Source organism: Balaenoptera physalus, assembly GCF_965194825.1.
Source record: "Balaenoptera physalus genome assembly, chromosome: 2".
In the NCBI taxonomy this organism is placed as follows: Eukaryota; Metazoa; Chordata; class Mammalia; order Artiodactyla; family Balaenopteridae; genus Balaenoptera; species Balaenoptera physalus.
The window spans coordinates 88,469,469-88,486,282 of record NC_138883.1 but is presented as its reverse complement, the minus strand read 5'-3'; the positions used below and the strand labels follow the sequence as shown (position 1 = coordinate 88,486,282).

At 40.7% G+C, this 16,814-nt stretch overlaps 1 long non-coding RNA gene across 1 annotated transcript; it reads right to left on the bottom strand.

Annotated features, from left to right (window-relative positions):
- Window positions 1-2,237: 2,237 nt before the first annotated feature.
- LOC309655212 lies at window positions 2,238-16,786 on the bottom strand. Its single transcript, XR_014260654.1, has 4 exons — window positions 16,539-16,786; window positions 14,491-14,542; window positions 10,956-11,100; window positions 2,238-6,444 (listed from the first exon to the last, which is right to left on the bottom strand). It is a non-coding gene; the product is annotated as an uncharacterized lncRNA (long non-coding RNA).
- Window positions 16,787-16,814: the final 28 nt, after the last annotated feature.

The window sequence follows — 16,814 nt, the reverse complement described above, 5'->3', positions numbered from 1 at the left end:
ACAGTAAGTGGCAGAGCTAGGATTCAAAACTAGCTCTGTGGTTCCCACTCTGAACCACTACACTGTGTTATGCTACAATCAAATTTCGGTTTACCAGCTAGGTTTACTTGTTACTTCTTAGTTATGTGACCTTAGGCAAAGCTTAAACTTCTAAACCTAATTTTCATCATTCGTAACATTGATAAAAGTAATTCCTATCTCACAGATTTATTTACTCAACAAATATCTATTAAACTCCTCCTGTTTGCTATATGCTGGGCATATTGCAATATCACGTTGATTATAGTCACATAAAACACTTGGCATACTGCCAGGCACATGGTAAGTGGCCAATGTTAATTATTGTTTTAATTAATAACAATAAGCCAATAACTTCTCTGACACATGTTTCCTATTACTCAGCTAGCGATTATGTTCTGATCATCACCATATTGTCATTTCTACTGGTCCCTTAATTCTATTTGAAATATTTTTGTGGCACTGTTCTATAGGATATTGCCTTGCTATCATAGCAAAAACAAACAAAACAAAACAGCAATACAAGCATCTCTCAGGGCTAAACAGAGAAAGTGCTTTAAATGGCTACTTTCTGATACATAGCTAAGGCTGGGTGAGGCATGCAAAATATGCTTACTACCAAGGAACATGAAGTATTGGGTTGGCCAAAAAGTTCGTTCTGTAACATCTTACAGAAAAACCCGCACAAACTTTTTGGCCAACCCAATATATTTGATGAATGTGAAGCAAATATAATGCTTTCAGGAAATGTACAATAAGGTCATCTTGGGAAAGAAAATAGCCCCACATCACATCTCCAGTGACATATAAAGAGCCCAGCAACACTTCTGGTAATCCAGACAGGAAGGGATGGCCTGCTATGCTCTACTGTGCTCTCCTGCACTGTACTTTGGTGCCCTGAGGGTCCATCCTGTGCTTGCCTTACCCACATACTGTGAGAGTCAGCAGTATTTGCTAGATTGCATAAGAGATTTTACCTCCCTAGATTGCTGATAATCAAATGAAATGATATATAGGAAATCACTTTGAAATATTACACACACACACAAACACACATGCAAATAGTGAAGAGTTATATACAAAAGTGTTGTAGTCATGTCCAGAGAATACCTGATGTAGGAAGCAGATGTGGAGAGTATTATCTTCCCCATTTCTGAACTTGCTCTCAGCATCTTTTTCTTAATGTGGCCACGCTTGCCTTCCTGTCTTGACTAGTTCCCCTTCTCCCCATTTCAGTTCCTGTTTTTAAAAATAAATTTATTTTATTTATTTATTTTTGGCTGCGCTGTGTCTTCGTTGCTGCTCACAGGCTTTCTCTAATTGTGGTAAGAGGGGGCTACTCTTCGTTGAGGTGCACGTGCTTCTCATTGCGGTGGCTTTTCTTGTTGCGGAGCGCGGACTCTAGGCGTGCGGGCTTCAGTAGCTGTGGCACACGGCCTTAGTTGCTCCGTGGCATGTGGGATCTTCCCGGACCAGGACTCGAACCCATGTTCCTTGCATTGGCAGGTGGATTCTTTTTTTTTTTTTTTTCTCACACACACACTGTATTTTATTTTTACAAGAGATAAATAGACTGACACCAAGCATTGTACATGGATGACCACAACAAAAGCAACAATGATTGCAATTACCAAACATGAAACACACTCATACTATGTCATAATATTGACATTCAGTCCAGTAATCCTCCACTGTAACAGCTCCTTTACTTTGGCAGGTGGATTCTTAACCACTGCGCTACCAGGGAAGTCCCCCAGTTCCTATGAATAATAATAACAATAGTGAACGTGTAGTGAGTGGTGCTTTACATATATTATTTAATCATCATAACAACTCTGTGAGTTATGTACTAGTATTATTCCTGATACATTCAAGAAAGCTGAGATCCAGAGGGTTTAAACAACTTCACAAGGTCATACAGCCAACAAGTGGTAGAGTCAGACTTCACACCTGGAAGTACAGCTCTAGAGCCCATGTTCCCACTACTATGCTGACTGCATCTCACCCTGCCATAGTGCCTGCCACTGTCTTAGATATATATTTACCAAGCTAAATTTTTTCAAGCAGCAGTCAACATTTTTCTTCTTTACCTTTTATAATTCAGTCAATGATACCAGAGTCATTTTTTCATCTAAAATCAACCCTGGGGACGTCCCTGGTGGTCCAGTGGTTAAGACTCCGTGCTTCCACTGCAGCGGGTGCGGGTTGGAACCCTGGTTGGGGAAGTAAGATACCACATGCCTCACAGTGCAGCCAAAAAATTAAAAATATATAAATAAATTAATTAATTACTTAAATCAACTCATATAATATTTGTTACCCAGTATGATAAATTCAGAATCTTATCAACTGGTAATAATTCATGCTATAAACTTTGATTTTTAGTCATTATCTGGGGAAAAGAAGAGTTTAGCAATAACTCTGTATAATATTAACTAAACCACTAGCTTAGCTAGCTGACAACCACAAACATATCTACTCGGGAAATGAGGTCAAATCTCAGCTATTTTTCCTCTGATGATTACTTGATATAACATTAAAGCTGCAACTTGCTCAAGGGTTAGGCACAAGTTGGCAGAATCAGCTTTATTAATGACATTGTAAACAGGGATAAGCATTTTGAAATGTATGCAAAATATCTTTCTGAGCTATGGGAATGGAGTGGTGAAAGACTAGGGCTTGAAAGAAACCCTGAAATCATTTAGTTTGTACAGTTAAGCCTGGAGAGGTTAAGTGACTTGCCCAAGTAGTTAATGTTATCCAAATGGTTACTGGTTGAATGGGGGCTAGAATTCAGGTCTCCAGATTAGCCTGCACAGTGTTCTTTCCTCAGTACTGCATTTCTGACTAGAACTATCTCAGACAGGCTGCTGTAATGCATACGATGATGTGAAAGATTTTTCACAGTCAAGAAACCCTTCATTAGTTGCCATAATAAAGACACTACATTACACTCAGGAATCATAATTTCATTGTACAGTCTGCCCTCTGTATCCCCAGCTTCTGTATCTGTGGATTCAACCAACTGCGGGTCAAAAATACTTGGAAAAAATTTTTCAGCAAGTTTCAGAAAGCGAAAGTTGAATTCGCTGCACTCTGGCAACTATTCACACGGTTTTAACATTGTATTTACAACTATTTACATAGCGTGTACATTGTGGTAGGTATTATAAGTAACCTAGAGATGTTTTAAAATATACAGGAGGGTGTGTGTAGTTTATATGCAAACATGTTATATAAGGGACTTGAGCATCCATGGATTTTGGAATCCACAGGGGTCCTGAAGCCAATCCCCCTTGGATAGGAATGACTTTAGATTTAAATAAGTAGATTCCATATGTCATATTAGCTTAATTTGAAAGCAGCTAAGGGTTTGGCTGCTGTGGCTAGATCTTGAAGGACAGACAAACCCACCTTGTGTTTGTGAGAAAATAGAAGCAATCATATAAAATGTACATTAGTGTCATCCTAAAATCCTCAAGTGTAATTTTAGGATAAGAAGCCTCAAGTTCTAGAAGTGGACCTCTCTCCACAAAACTGATCTTTATGTAAAACTAGCTTATTGTCCTTTTGATGTAGTCTGGGTGCTTCTTTTCAACATCAAAGGAACCAGAAAGTCCAAGAACTGTTTGCCTCTAAAGTAGTTCTCTTAAGGAAGAGAATTCTCTTTCCCTCTTTGGGCTTATTTTAGAAGAATGAGTTATTTATTCTTGTCACCTAGCTCCTTCTTTTTCTAAGCTCTGACTGTACTTTGTGAAAGATCCATGTCTATTCAAAGCTCTTTGCAGCATGAGAGAAAAGTTCTGCCCTGTCCCAGGAACTTCCTGGCCTCCTAAAGCCTTGCCAACAGCCAGACTACAAAGTTGGGTATGTAGGGTTCCCTGGGTCCTTGTCACTCAAAGAATGATCTATGGACCACCAGCACTGGCATCACCTGGGAGGTTGTTAGAGATGCAGAATCTCAGGCCTGAATCAGAATCTGGCTTTTAACAACCTCCCCCGCATGATTTGTATGAGCCGTCCTGCCTGCTCTTGTGTGAACACCTGTTGCTTCTCTCTGGTCTAGAAGTAAGGCTGAGACCACTGTACTCCAGCCCAAAGTAAAAACCTTAGGTTTAAAATAAGAAGTCTTTGGTTATTTGGGGACGTAACTTCATTAATCTTGTCTGATAGTTGTTAAACTTGGATCGGAAAAAACTTCAGAGGTCATCAAGTTTAACCATCATCATTGCTGTGAATTTCAGTATCATGATCAATTTTTGTAAAAAGGCTAAATTTTTGTTCAGGATATTCTGTTCAAGAAGATAAAAGCATACGATATACCGTAGAAAGGCAGCCAGAAGAATGGGAGAAATTTATATATTAAAAAAAAAAAAGCTCTTGGTGATTGAAGGAATACATTTCAGTAATCTGGAAAGTTTATTGATGTGAACTCTCTCAGCCATGGTGGTGTCCCCCAAAGAGGTGTTTATCTCTTAAATTCATATTCTAACACCGTATGCTTACTTTATATCTGCCCAAACTTACAGTCTTATACAGTTATAATTTTAGTTTAACTTCCCACAAATTCAAGGAATTGCTATTATCTACTAAACTAAAATCTCCATAAATAAAGGGAAGATAAGAGATAAATCTCCCTAATGAAAGAATTCCAAATACTATATGAAGATAAACCTCTCTTCCTTTCCAGGCTGGTCCTAGTGACTCACTTGTAAAGAATAGAGAATGGAAAGGAAAAATACTAACTTTACAGTGAAGAAACCTGGCACATACCACCTTCACCAAGTGATCAGGGTTAACCTCACCAGTGATAGCATGGGGATATCATTTACCTCCTGATGTAATGTGATGAGAAGGGCACTTGGCATTTGTGGTATGCTTTCCAAAAACACATAACCCCAGTCTAATCATGAGGAAAACATAAGACCAAACCAATTTGAGGGACAATCTACAAAATACCCAACCAGTACTCTTCAAAACTATCATGGTAGCCATAAAAAAGAACAAAATAATGTCATTTGCAGCAACATGGATGGACCTAGAGATTGAGTGAAGTAAGTCTGAGAAAGACAAATATATGATATCGCTTATATATGGAATCTAAAAAAAGGGTACAAATGAACTTATTTACAAAACAGAAATGGAGTCACAGATGTAGAAAATAAACTTATACTTACCAGGGGGTAAGGGGGGGAGGGATAAATTGGGAGATTGGGATTGACATATACACACTACTATATATAAAATAGATAACTAATAAGGACCTATTATATAGCATAGGGAACTCTGCTCAGTACCCTGTAATGGCCTATATGGGAAAAGAATCTAAAAAAGAATGGATATATGTATATGTATAACTGATTCACTTTGCTGTATACCTGAAATGAACACAGCATTGTAAATCAACTATACTCCAATAAAAACTAAAAACAATTAAACTGCCATAGAGCAAAGACTAAGAAACTGTCACAGACCAGAGAAGACCAGAGAAGACACGACAACTAAACATAATGTGGTATCCTGGATGGGATCCTGGAATGGAAAAAGGACATTGGTGGGAAAACTGGTGAAATCTGAATAAAGTCTGGAGTTTCATTAATAGGAATACACAGTGTTAGTTCCTTAGTTTTGACAAATGTACCGCGGTAATGTAAGATGACAGCATTAGGGGGAACTGACACTGGGTGACAGGTATATAGGAACTCTGTACTACCTTTGTAACTTTTCTATAAATCTAAAACCTGTAATGGAAAATAAAATGTCCCACAAACTCATGAGAATAGTTTTAACACATTAAAGTAAGATTTCTCTTGATACGTATCTTCTGCAAGTTTAGAGGGCAGACTTGGGCCAAATGCCGACCTATACTATCCACCTTTAAAATACTTCTTGAGGCCTGTTAGCACCATTTTGCTAAGCCTGGAAGTTAAAGTTTTACCGATTTGAATTCCCAGAACGTAAAATAAAAGTCCATTTTCCTAAAGCTCATTTAACTCTCGCAAAGAGAATGGCACTGATCTCAGCAACGTTTGATGGATTCGTACGGGTCATTGGGCTTTTCTGAGCCGTGGTTATCCCATCGACAAAGTAAGGTCCCTCCCGGTTCTAAAATTCTATAAATATGCCTCTCTCAAATACGTTAAACATTGTTTAAAGTGCGGTATTGATTCTGAGAGGGGAAAACAATGAACATTTTGATTAGGCAATTAATTCCACAGACATTTATTAAGCGGCAATCACTGTGCTCTGGTACGGGACCTATAGCCCTTGCTCTCCAGAGGTCTCAGTCTGGTGATAGAGACAGATCTGGAAACAAGCTGTTACAGGCATGTAATAAGTGCTGTAAAAGAGGTATTAACAAGGTGCACTGGTACTCAGGGAGGAATTGCTTCGCTCTGCCTGTGGAGGCTAGAGACGGCTTTGGACCTGAGAAACAAGGACAGCAATGAAACATTACAAGTTGATCTAACCAGAGTCAGTGAAGAATCTGTCCTATAGTAGTAGACATTTATTTTAATTGGCTGTGTATGAGAATTTGGGATTACTGGATTTTCCCAGCCATACATTGCTTGTTGAGTCAGTAATTCGGCTGCTACAGAGCTGGGCCGGAAAAGTACACCGTCTCACGTGGCAGATGCGCTCTCTGGCGAATGTTGATATGCGTCAACATTCACATGAACAAGATAACTTTCTAGAAAAGGCCATGTGTGGGCAACATATTCTGTCATTTCTAAATCAGGCCTCATTAAACATTCATGCCTCTCAGATCATTTCATTACCATCTTACGGCTGAACATCTGTGGTTCAGGCCCTACAATCCTCAGTCTTAGTATATAGCTTTGCTTTTAAATTCTGAACAGCCTGGCAGAAATGGAAATGTAGGATTCCTAAGCAAAAATTCAAAATTGGCTCCTACCTGGACCCTAAGCTTGCAAATTCTGAATAATTCTATTTAGGCAGGACTTTCTTTAGTGAGAACATGACATGACTGTGGGGGGGAGCTTTGCCACTTAAATGATCTTGATGGGGGTGGGGATAAGTGCTTTCTCCTGGGATGTTGCCCAAGCCAACCCGAGAGAGGGGTACAGAAAACTGGCAAATGTTACGTCTCCATTTCCCAAGGCCTAGTTAGAGAAATGCCTTCTGCTGGGAGTGATAATTTGGGGAGATTCCTCACCAGCAACAAGCGAGACAGATGGGAGTGAAACAGCAAGCACAGATCTGAGAGAGCTGGGCAAAGTGCACAACAGACAGACGTGCCTTCCCATGCTAATCCCCGCGTCCTGCCAGATCATCACTTGTGTGGACACAGAGAAGCCAGGTGGCCATGGGAGGTGTTCTCCCAGAGCAGGGTTTACAGTTTTCCTGGGGCTGTGAGGGAAAACATCTGGGACACTAAGAGAGTTCTTTGCAGTATACACAGAATCCTTTTCTTCTAAAGAAAAAATTGACATTTATGGGGTTTTTTTCCTGATTATAAATGTAAGAATGGCTCATAGAGAAAACTGCACAAGTTGCTGAAAAGCAGAAAGAAGAATATAAAGAACACCCATTATAGCTCTATCCAAGGATAGTAACTATTAAAATTTTAGTGAATTTCTTTCCAGGATTTTACATGCATAGGTATTCATCACGGTTGAGAGCATGTTATATGTATAATTTCATATTCTGTTCTTTTTCTCTTAATATCATGATAGAAGAATTGCCCTAGGTTATTAAAATTCTCTGTAAACATTCTTCTTAGTGGCTGCATGTTTTATCCTATGATGAAATTTATTTACTCTAAATCCGAAATTTATTCATTCATTTAAGAAATATTCATTAAAATTTTTTATTTTTTCACTTAAGAGCCCAATGCTGAATGTGTTTTAATTTCCTTACCCATCTGCTAGTTGTTGATCACTCAATCCCTTTCTTCTTTTTTTTTTTTTTTTTTTGAGGATCTAGGCCAGACGTGAAAATAGGGAGTCAGAGTTAAGAAGAAGGTTGAAAAAATACTGGGAGAGGAGTTTAGGCTGAATGAATGAGACGAGGGAGAGGGTCCAGTGAAAGCTGCTCTCCCACCACTAAGGCATCCAAGGATATTTCCTGCAAAATCAGGAATTGTTCATGGGCAAAGAAATCTTTGTGGCACTGACATTATATAACTGAATGATGGTGATTCAGTAACTTCTCCACCATTTCTGGAATTGGCCAAATGCCTTCCTCACTCTTGGGTGCTGACTAGATGTGGCCCACCCCTGGCCAGCACCACCAGTGCTGGCGGCTGTTGGGTTAGGAAAGGGAAGTGCCAACTCAGGGGGAAATGTGAGGCACCTTTTTCAGCAGGGTGAGTGGAGCTATTTTAGCCCCTGCGTAAAGTCTTAAGGGTGGACTCAAGTGGGGATGAATATGTAGTCTATTTCCAGAACCATCCCCACGGGATAGACCCTTGTGGCGCATCCATCCCCTTCCTGATGTTCTCCCCTCTTTGACTGAAGTGCAGGGGCAACAGCTACACCTACGCTAAAATACCTTCTCTTGCCTCTGTAGAGTTCTCAGTAAAACACCTAAGCCATTCCTGTGCTTGTTTATTTATTTATTTTTTTAAATGAAAGCTTCTTTCTTTCTTTCTTTCTTTCTTTTTGGCTATGTTGGGTCTTCGTTTCTGTGCGAGGGCTTTCTCCAGTTGTGGCAAGCGGGGGCCACTCTTCATCGCGGTGCGCGGGCCTCTCACTGTCGCGGCCTCTCTTGTTGCGGAGCACAGGCTCCAGACGCGCAGGCTCAGCAGTTGTGGCTCACGGGCCTAGTTGCTCCGCGGCATGTGGGATCCTCCCAGACCAGGGCTCGAACCCGTGTCCCCTGCACTGGCAGGCAGACTCTCAACCACTGCGCCACCAGGGAAGCCCCTGTGCTTGTTTAGAGTGCTCATACTATATGCTTTCCTTTGCTGTGCAAAGCTTTTAAGTTTCATTAGGTCCCATTTGTTTATCCTTGTTTTTATTTTCATTACTCTAGGAGGTGGATCAGAAAAGATCTTGCTGCGATTTATGTCAGAGAGTGTTCTGCCTATGCTTTCCTCTAAGAGTTTTATAGTATCCGGTCTTACATTTAGGTCTTTAATCCATTTTGAGTTTATTTTTGTATATGGTGTTAGAGAATGTTCTAATTTCGTTCTTTTACATAAAAATATGGAACGCTTCATGAATTTGCATGTCATCCTTGTGCAGGGGCCATGCTAATCTCTGTATTGTTCCAATTTTAGTATACATGCTGCCCAAGCGAGCACTGGAGGGCTCATACTATGTTCTGGTCTTTCCCTGTCTTTGGCATTCAGCTATAGCTGACCTGTACAAGTTCAATTTGTCAAAGGCTCTACCATGCAATCTTTATAGGTACAGTGTTATCCTAAGAAGGGCAGTTATCTGATAAATAACTCCCAGAAAAAACACTCAGAGATAACCTGAAGGCTAAATGGAAGCATGTGACACAACATGAAGCTTACAGGAGACTATCTGATATTGCAGGTAGTTGGATTACACATATACCTTGTGTTGCAATACGTATTTCCCTGAGAATTTGGAGAAAATCAAGAGGTATGAAAGGTAAGGGCACAGGCTTTGAAGTCTGTGCCTGCGTTTGAATTTGCCTCTGTCAGTCACTCGGCAGCTGTTTGACGTTGGGCAATTTATTTAACCTCCCTAAGGCTTAATTTCTTCATCTACATGAGATTTGAGATTATTTTAAGAATACCTCCTCAGGACTTCCCTGGTGGCGCAGTGGTTAAGAATCCGCCTGCCAACGCAGGGGACACATCCCTGGTCCGGGAAGATCCCACATGCCCGAAGCAACTAAGCCCGTGCACCACAAATACTGAGCCTGCACTCTACAGCCCGTGAGCCACAACTACTGAGCCCACGTGCTGCAACTACTGAAGCCCGTGCGCCTAGAGCCCGTGCTCCGCAACAAGAGAAGCCACAGCAATAAGAAGCCCGCACACCGCAACGAAGTGTAGCCCCTGCTCACCACAACTAGAGAAAGCCCGCGCACAGCAGCGAAGACCCAACGCAGCCAAAAATCAATCAATCAATCAATAAAATTAAAAAATAAATGAATAAATAAAATTTGTCCTTATTTTAAAAAAAAAGAATACTTCCTCATAGATGAGTGAAGAAGATAACATACATGAAGCTCTTAATCTGGCACATTTAAGCACTCAGTAAATAGTAGCTATTATTAAGTAGAGTGGACCTTATTTTCAAATTAATTCAGTCAACAAATATTAATTGAGCACTGTCAGGGGCAGGGCTGTGTGACAGCCCCCCTCCCCTTATACTTTATCTTTCATGTGAACTGAGTTTTTCTCTGTGGGTTCATTTATATTAAAATGATAACTTTATCTTTTTCGAAACAGTAGATTTGTTACATTATCTACTAAGTCCTAAGCAAGTCTCAGAGGCTCCTCCAAAAGATAGGAATATTGGTGGTAATGTCTCTTACAAGCCCATTGTTTAATTCTTGATGTGAGCAGTAGTTACTATTTATTTTTGTGCTCTAAAAGAGAAATTTCCTTAGCTTTCCTTAAGAGAAATCACTTAGCTTTGAGGTTAACTTTTGTAACTTTTTAAAGATAAAAGTGTGTTTTTAACCCCAGAGTCCTATGCTATATAGTTAAAGACGTATTCCCCCTTTGCATTTTTAAACAACTATTAATTTGGCCTCACTTGAAAGAATTCTGTTGGTTCCTATAAACGGGCATCAGTTCCTCTCTAAATAAAGGTATTTTAATTTTTATCTGTCCTAAGACTGAGGTGACCCAAAGATGATGTACAAATGGCCAATATGCACATGTAAAGACCATCAACATCATTAGTCACTGGGGAAATGCAAATTAAAACCACAGTGAGACACCATGTCACACCCACTAGGATGCATATGATCAAAAACAATGGACTTACAAGTGTTGATGAGGATGTGAAGAAACTGGAACCCTCACACATTGCTGGTGGGAATGTAAGACTCATGCAGCCACTTTGGAAAACAGTTTGCCAGTTCCTCAGAGTGTTAACCATGGAGTTAACATATGATACAGTGATTCCACTCCTAGATATACATCCATGATCAATGAAAAATACATTCACAAAAAAACTTGTACATAAATGTTCATAACAGCATTATTCATAATAGCCCAAAATGAAAACTATACACGTCCATCAACTGAAGAATAGGTAAATATAATGTGGTAAATCTATCTATGGATAGAATAGATATGGAATATTATTTGGCCTTAAAAGGGAATAGTAAAATAGATAGCTAGTGGGAAGCAGCTGCATAGCACAGGGAGATACGCTCGGTGCTTTGTGACCACCTAGAGGGGTGGGATAGGGAGGGTGGGAGGGAGCCTCAAGAGGGAGGGGATATGGGGATATATGTATATGTACAGCTGATTCACTTTGTTATAAAGCAGAAACTAACACACCATTGTAAAGTAATTATACTCCAATAAAGATGTTAAAAAGAAAAAAAAAAGGAATGAAGTACTGATACATGCTACAATATGGATTAACCTTAAAAACATTATGCTAATTGAAAGAAGCCAGACACGAAAGACCACATATTGCATGGCTCCATTTACATGAAATGCCCAGAATAGGTAAATCAATAGATAAAAAGTAGATTAGTGGTTGCCAGGGGCTGGGAGGAGGTGGAAGGGGAGTGTCTGCTAATGAGTACAGGAGATTTCTTTTGGGGATGATGAAAATGTACTGGAATTAGTGATGACAGATGGCCAACGCTGTGACTATACTAAAAACCGCCAACTTGTACTCCTTAAAAGAGTGAATGTTATGCTATGTGAATTTATATCTCAATAAAGCTGCTGTTTAAAAGTAAAAGACTGGGCTGGAACAGGTGCAGTTGTTTTTCCATTAACAAAAATTGCCTGCCATATATTCATGTATCAAGACATTATCACATATTATCATTATGACCTTTGCCTTTTAGTTTAAGTTTACTTAGGACCTGAAAGAGTAGAAGAGTGCTTACTGCTTTTAAATTCCAGAGGGTAACTAAAGACTGAAGTGAAAGAAATTAGAAGATTCCTTGAAGCAGACGCTACATGTTTCTTCCTTAATTTTCTTAAAGCCAGGTCAGTTTGAATGCCGATTTAAGCCAAGATTATTTTAAATACTTGGAGAAAGTTGGGTTTAACTTAGTTGGAGTTACGGTTTGCAGTGGTCATCTGATGAAAGACTCCACCACATTGAGAAATGCTGGGCAGTAATAACCCTGCTGTTGACAACTAATAAAAATCCTAAAAAGATGTGTAAGAGGACAGTGTTTCAGAGGCTGCTCTCATAAAATTTTGCAACTCATTGGATATGGAGGACTAGATTAGGAGGAGGAGGCAAAAATGCCCAGAGAGTTTCAAGCCAAAATGACTAAAATATGACGGAGCCATTGATAAGAGTTAGCAGGAAGGGCTGGTGTGAGTTCCCCTGCAGGCACACTGAGTTTGAGGTGCTGCTGACAAAACACCAGTGTAGAAGTATAGCATTTTTAGAGCTGGAAGCGACCGTATTGATTATCTAGTGACTAGTGCCTTTATTTTCAATGAGAAACCTCAGGCTGAGTGAAGGCGAGCGACTTGCCCAAGGTATAGCTGAAAATTGGTATCAGAGCTACTAGGCTAACATTCTGAGCTGCAAGTAGTTGGAAATGCAGATCAGACACTCAGGAGAGAAAGCGCTGCTACTTGGAAAGAACAACTCGGAAGTCAGCTGAATAGTGGGGATAGCTGAAGTTATGTGAGAGGATTTCTAGAGACATAAAGGATGTTGAAATCAATGACTGCAATGACTCAAAGAGGGAGGTCCGGTGATCCTAGCCTGGGCTTTCAGAGCAGCACCTCCCTTCACTGGACGATTGATGGAGGGCCTATGTTTTGTCAGGCGCTGTGCTCGGGATACAGTGGCAGATAAAAGAGGCTCCCTGCCCTTTTGGAGCCAACGGCCCAGTGAGAGAGAGATCAGCAGGCAATTCCCGTGCAGTGTGACAGATGCTGTGAGGTAAGAGAATGGGGTGCGGTGGGGGCCAAGCTGGTCCCCCAGCATTTCAGGTCCAGAAACTGAATTTTATCAGTTTACTCAGAATTGACTAGGCAGGCAGGAAAGGGAGAACATTAAGAAGGAGAACATACTTTGACAACAAGGACTGAGCTACACTAACCACACTCACCACACTGTGAAGGATAAGCTAGACAAAGGATTTAATACTTGACGATGAAGGTTCTGTCTTTCCAGCCTTATCTTTCACTTGTGCTCATCCTGCAGGGTAACCCCCTCCCCATGTCCCCATTCCCAGGAATTGGAAGCTTGCTTGGTAAACTCAGAATCTGAAGGAGGTGAATATTCTTAAAGGATATTTCATCAAAACCCATGAAATCATTCTTGTCCTCAATAGATATCACCTTTCCAGACACCAGAATATTCTGATTCCATCCTTAGCTAGAGCTGGATGAATAGACTCTGATAGATGGTACACTCTGGCTTCCTTTGTAAAAACTCCATTTTGGCAATCATACCTCTATAAATGCAGTCCTTTACATATTTATTTGTTTATTAGGTAATTCATTCACATGTTCAAATGTAAAAGTACAATAGGGTATACAGTGAAAAATCTCCCTCTTGCCCTGTCCCCTAGTCACCCAGGTCCCTGTCCCAGGGCCAACTTAAGTTATCCGTGTCTTGTGTACCCTTCCAGAGATATTTTATTAATGCAGTCCAAATAATATTTTTAAAAATTGCATCTTCCTTTAATTACATTCTAGTCATGAGAATATATTTAAGTCACCTTGTTTGAATTTGAGTAATCCCACTTTTTTGATTTCATTTGAGAGATATCCTGTCTCTTAAACTATAGGTACAAATGTCTCTTAGAGTGGGTAACTTCTGCCGATAGCCAATCTCATCCATGTGTGTACGTGTGTGTGTGTATGTGTGTGTGTGTGTGTGTGTGTGAGCGTGAGCTTCACAGAGTATCTGTATCTCTAAGTTCTAGGAACACATTATGATTGCTTCCTATGTACAGATTCTGATGTCAGTCATGATAGTGAAATAATGATTTCTTACAATAAGCTCTTTTGTTATTTATTTTCTGGACCCTATAACTATACTAGCTTTTTGTTTTAATCTCAGGACACGTTTCAAAAACTCTGTACTTTGTTGGTTGGAACCAGGTAGAGTTGGGCATATCCCCAAAGCAACAGTAATGAGGGAGATATTGGAAAGCAGAATTTGCCATGCTTCTGATGTGTTTTCTATTCCTTGTCCTCTTACCTGCCCCCCCCATCTGCCACATTACCCTAAATTATGCCTCTAGATTAACCTACAAGAGTATACTACTATTAGACATGAATATGCATAACCATTAGCTACGAGACCACCAAGATCCTACAGGTACTGGCTCAGTCAAAGTTATTGGTGTCATACTAACCTATTGCCAATGAGGGAAAAGACGGTAGAGTTCACAGTGTATTCCATTTCTTCTGAAAAAAGCAGCAACCAAAGACCAAGGTGTTAACAGGTATCACCATCGAATACTTTGCAGAGTTGGCTCAGCAGTACACAAACAAACCAGTGTGGAAGACGTGTGCTTCCAACTGATAAGGTCAATCTAAAAATTGTTACGGAACTTTTTCAAGAGCAAAAAACAAATGAATAATAAATTAATAAGGGGCTTCCCTGATGGCGCAGTGGTTGAGAATCTGCCTGCCAATGCAGGGGACACGGGTTCGAGCCCTGGTCTGGGAAGATCCCACATGCCGCAGAGCAACTAGGCCCGTGAGCCACAACTACTGAGCCTGCACGTCTGGAGCCTGTGCTCCGCAACAAGAGAGGCCGCAATAGTGAGAGGCCCGCGCACCGTGATGAAGAGTGGCCCCCGCTTGCCACAACTAGAGAAAGCCCTCGCACAGAAATGAAGACCCAACACAGACAAAAATAAAATAAAAATAATAAATAAATAAATTTTTAAAAATAAAAAATTAATTAATTAATTAATTAATTAATTAATAGGAAAGGAAAATTAGGGGGTGAGGAAAGTGCTTTGATTTGCTTTTACAGTGGTAGGACTGGTCTGGGTGGCTCTATCCATACACTTTCCTCTGGATTCCAGGAGATAAAGGTATGTTCTATGACTATAATGAGGTTTTTTTTTTGTAATGTAAAACTTAATAACCTCCTGGCCTTATTATTTCCAGACACTCCCAATTCTTACATCTACAGAATCAAAATAGTGCCTTTAATGAGTGACATGAGGATGTCCTCAGATCTCAGACAGAAATGGAACAAGTAATGTCAATACCACTTGCTGTGTATATTTACTGTCCCCTTACATTCCGTTATTGAAGAGCAGCACATCTCTGGCCACGCTAAGTACACTGAGAGAATTAGAACTTAGAGGTGGCTGCATTTAATTGCTGGGAGAAGGCACTCTGTAAAGTTTGAGAAATGTTAGAGATTTCCCAAAGCCTTTACTAGAAGTGTGACACCTTCATGAGAAACAGGAAAGAATTTGATTCCAGGTCACACAGCAAGTTAGTAGCAAAGCTAAGACAAGAACCTAGATTTATTGACTCCTTTCACCTGATTATCACATTTGGAGGCCTCCTTATTGTTAGGGCTGGTAAAATATTACCTCAAATTTGTATAGCTTTTAGTGCCACATTAAGTTCTACGTGTACGATCTCTCCTTTTGGCCCATTTGTGTGCTGGGGACAATAAATGCAATTGTTCTCCCTTTGAGGATAAGAAGATTGCAACTCAAGAAGACACAAGGTAGTCTATAACAGAGTCAAGACCAGAAACCAGTTCTCCCAATTCCCTCTCCATGGCTGTTTCCACCATGCTATCCTGCTTGTCTAGCGCCTGAACTGGAAAATGAGTGAAAGACACCACAGTTTAAAAGACAGCTCATTAAAAATAAATAATTATATATATTGTAGGCACAGACATGAAATACTCTCTGTCCCCTCTCCTTCTAACAACATAAATGTTAAACCGAGTTCTCTAGTTTTGCACAAATCCTCAGCAATTAAAACTTTGCACTGTTTGGGAGCTACTTTTCTAACAAATGTATCCTTATCAAATTGAAACAAAATTTTAAATACATGAAATAGAAGGGAAAAAACTCCCTGTAGTCCTCCCTTATTTCTGGCCCACATTTATCTCTATTTTCATGACTGAGTTTCTCAAGCCAGGGACCACGGCCGAAGACTATTTGAAACAACAAGTATTCCAAAGAACACGTAACAGGCTAGTGGGTGGAGCACACAGCACCCCGGGGAGCGGATGACCTGAGTTCCAGACTTGGTCCCCTCCAGGCTCCATCCCGGTGTTGCCCTAAGAAGCCACCTAAACTTCAGGTGGTTTTGTTCACTGCAAAATGAGGGGACTGGGTCAGTACACGGAGATGAATTTAAACGTGAGACTGTACTCACGCTTTGCATATTTAAATCTATAAATGTAAATTTAAAACCATACTTGTATATATCATTACGTTGACTCGTCAGAAATCGCGTCCTCCTCCCCGTCCCTGAGACAGGGGGCCTGGTTCGGCGGACCCGGGCGGGGCTGGCAGAGCTCGGCAGAAACCCGTGGGCGGACTGACAAGCTAACAGAGGGCCAGCCCGTGGGACTTGACCCCGCGTCCCCCGCGCTCCCTGCCCTTCCTAACTCCCGGGCGGCCCCGCGCGCCGCCGTGCGCTCCGCGGCCCCGCCACCTGCTCCCGGCAGCCAATGGGGCGCGCGGGGGGGCGG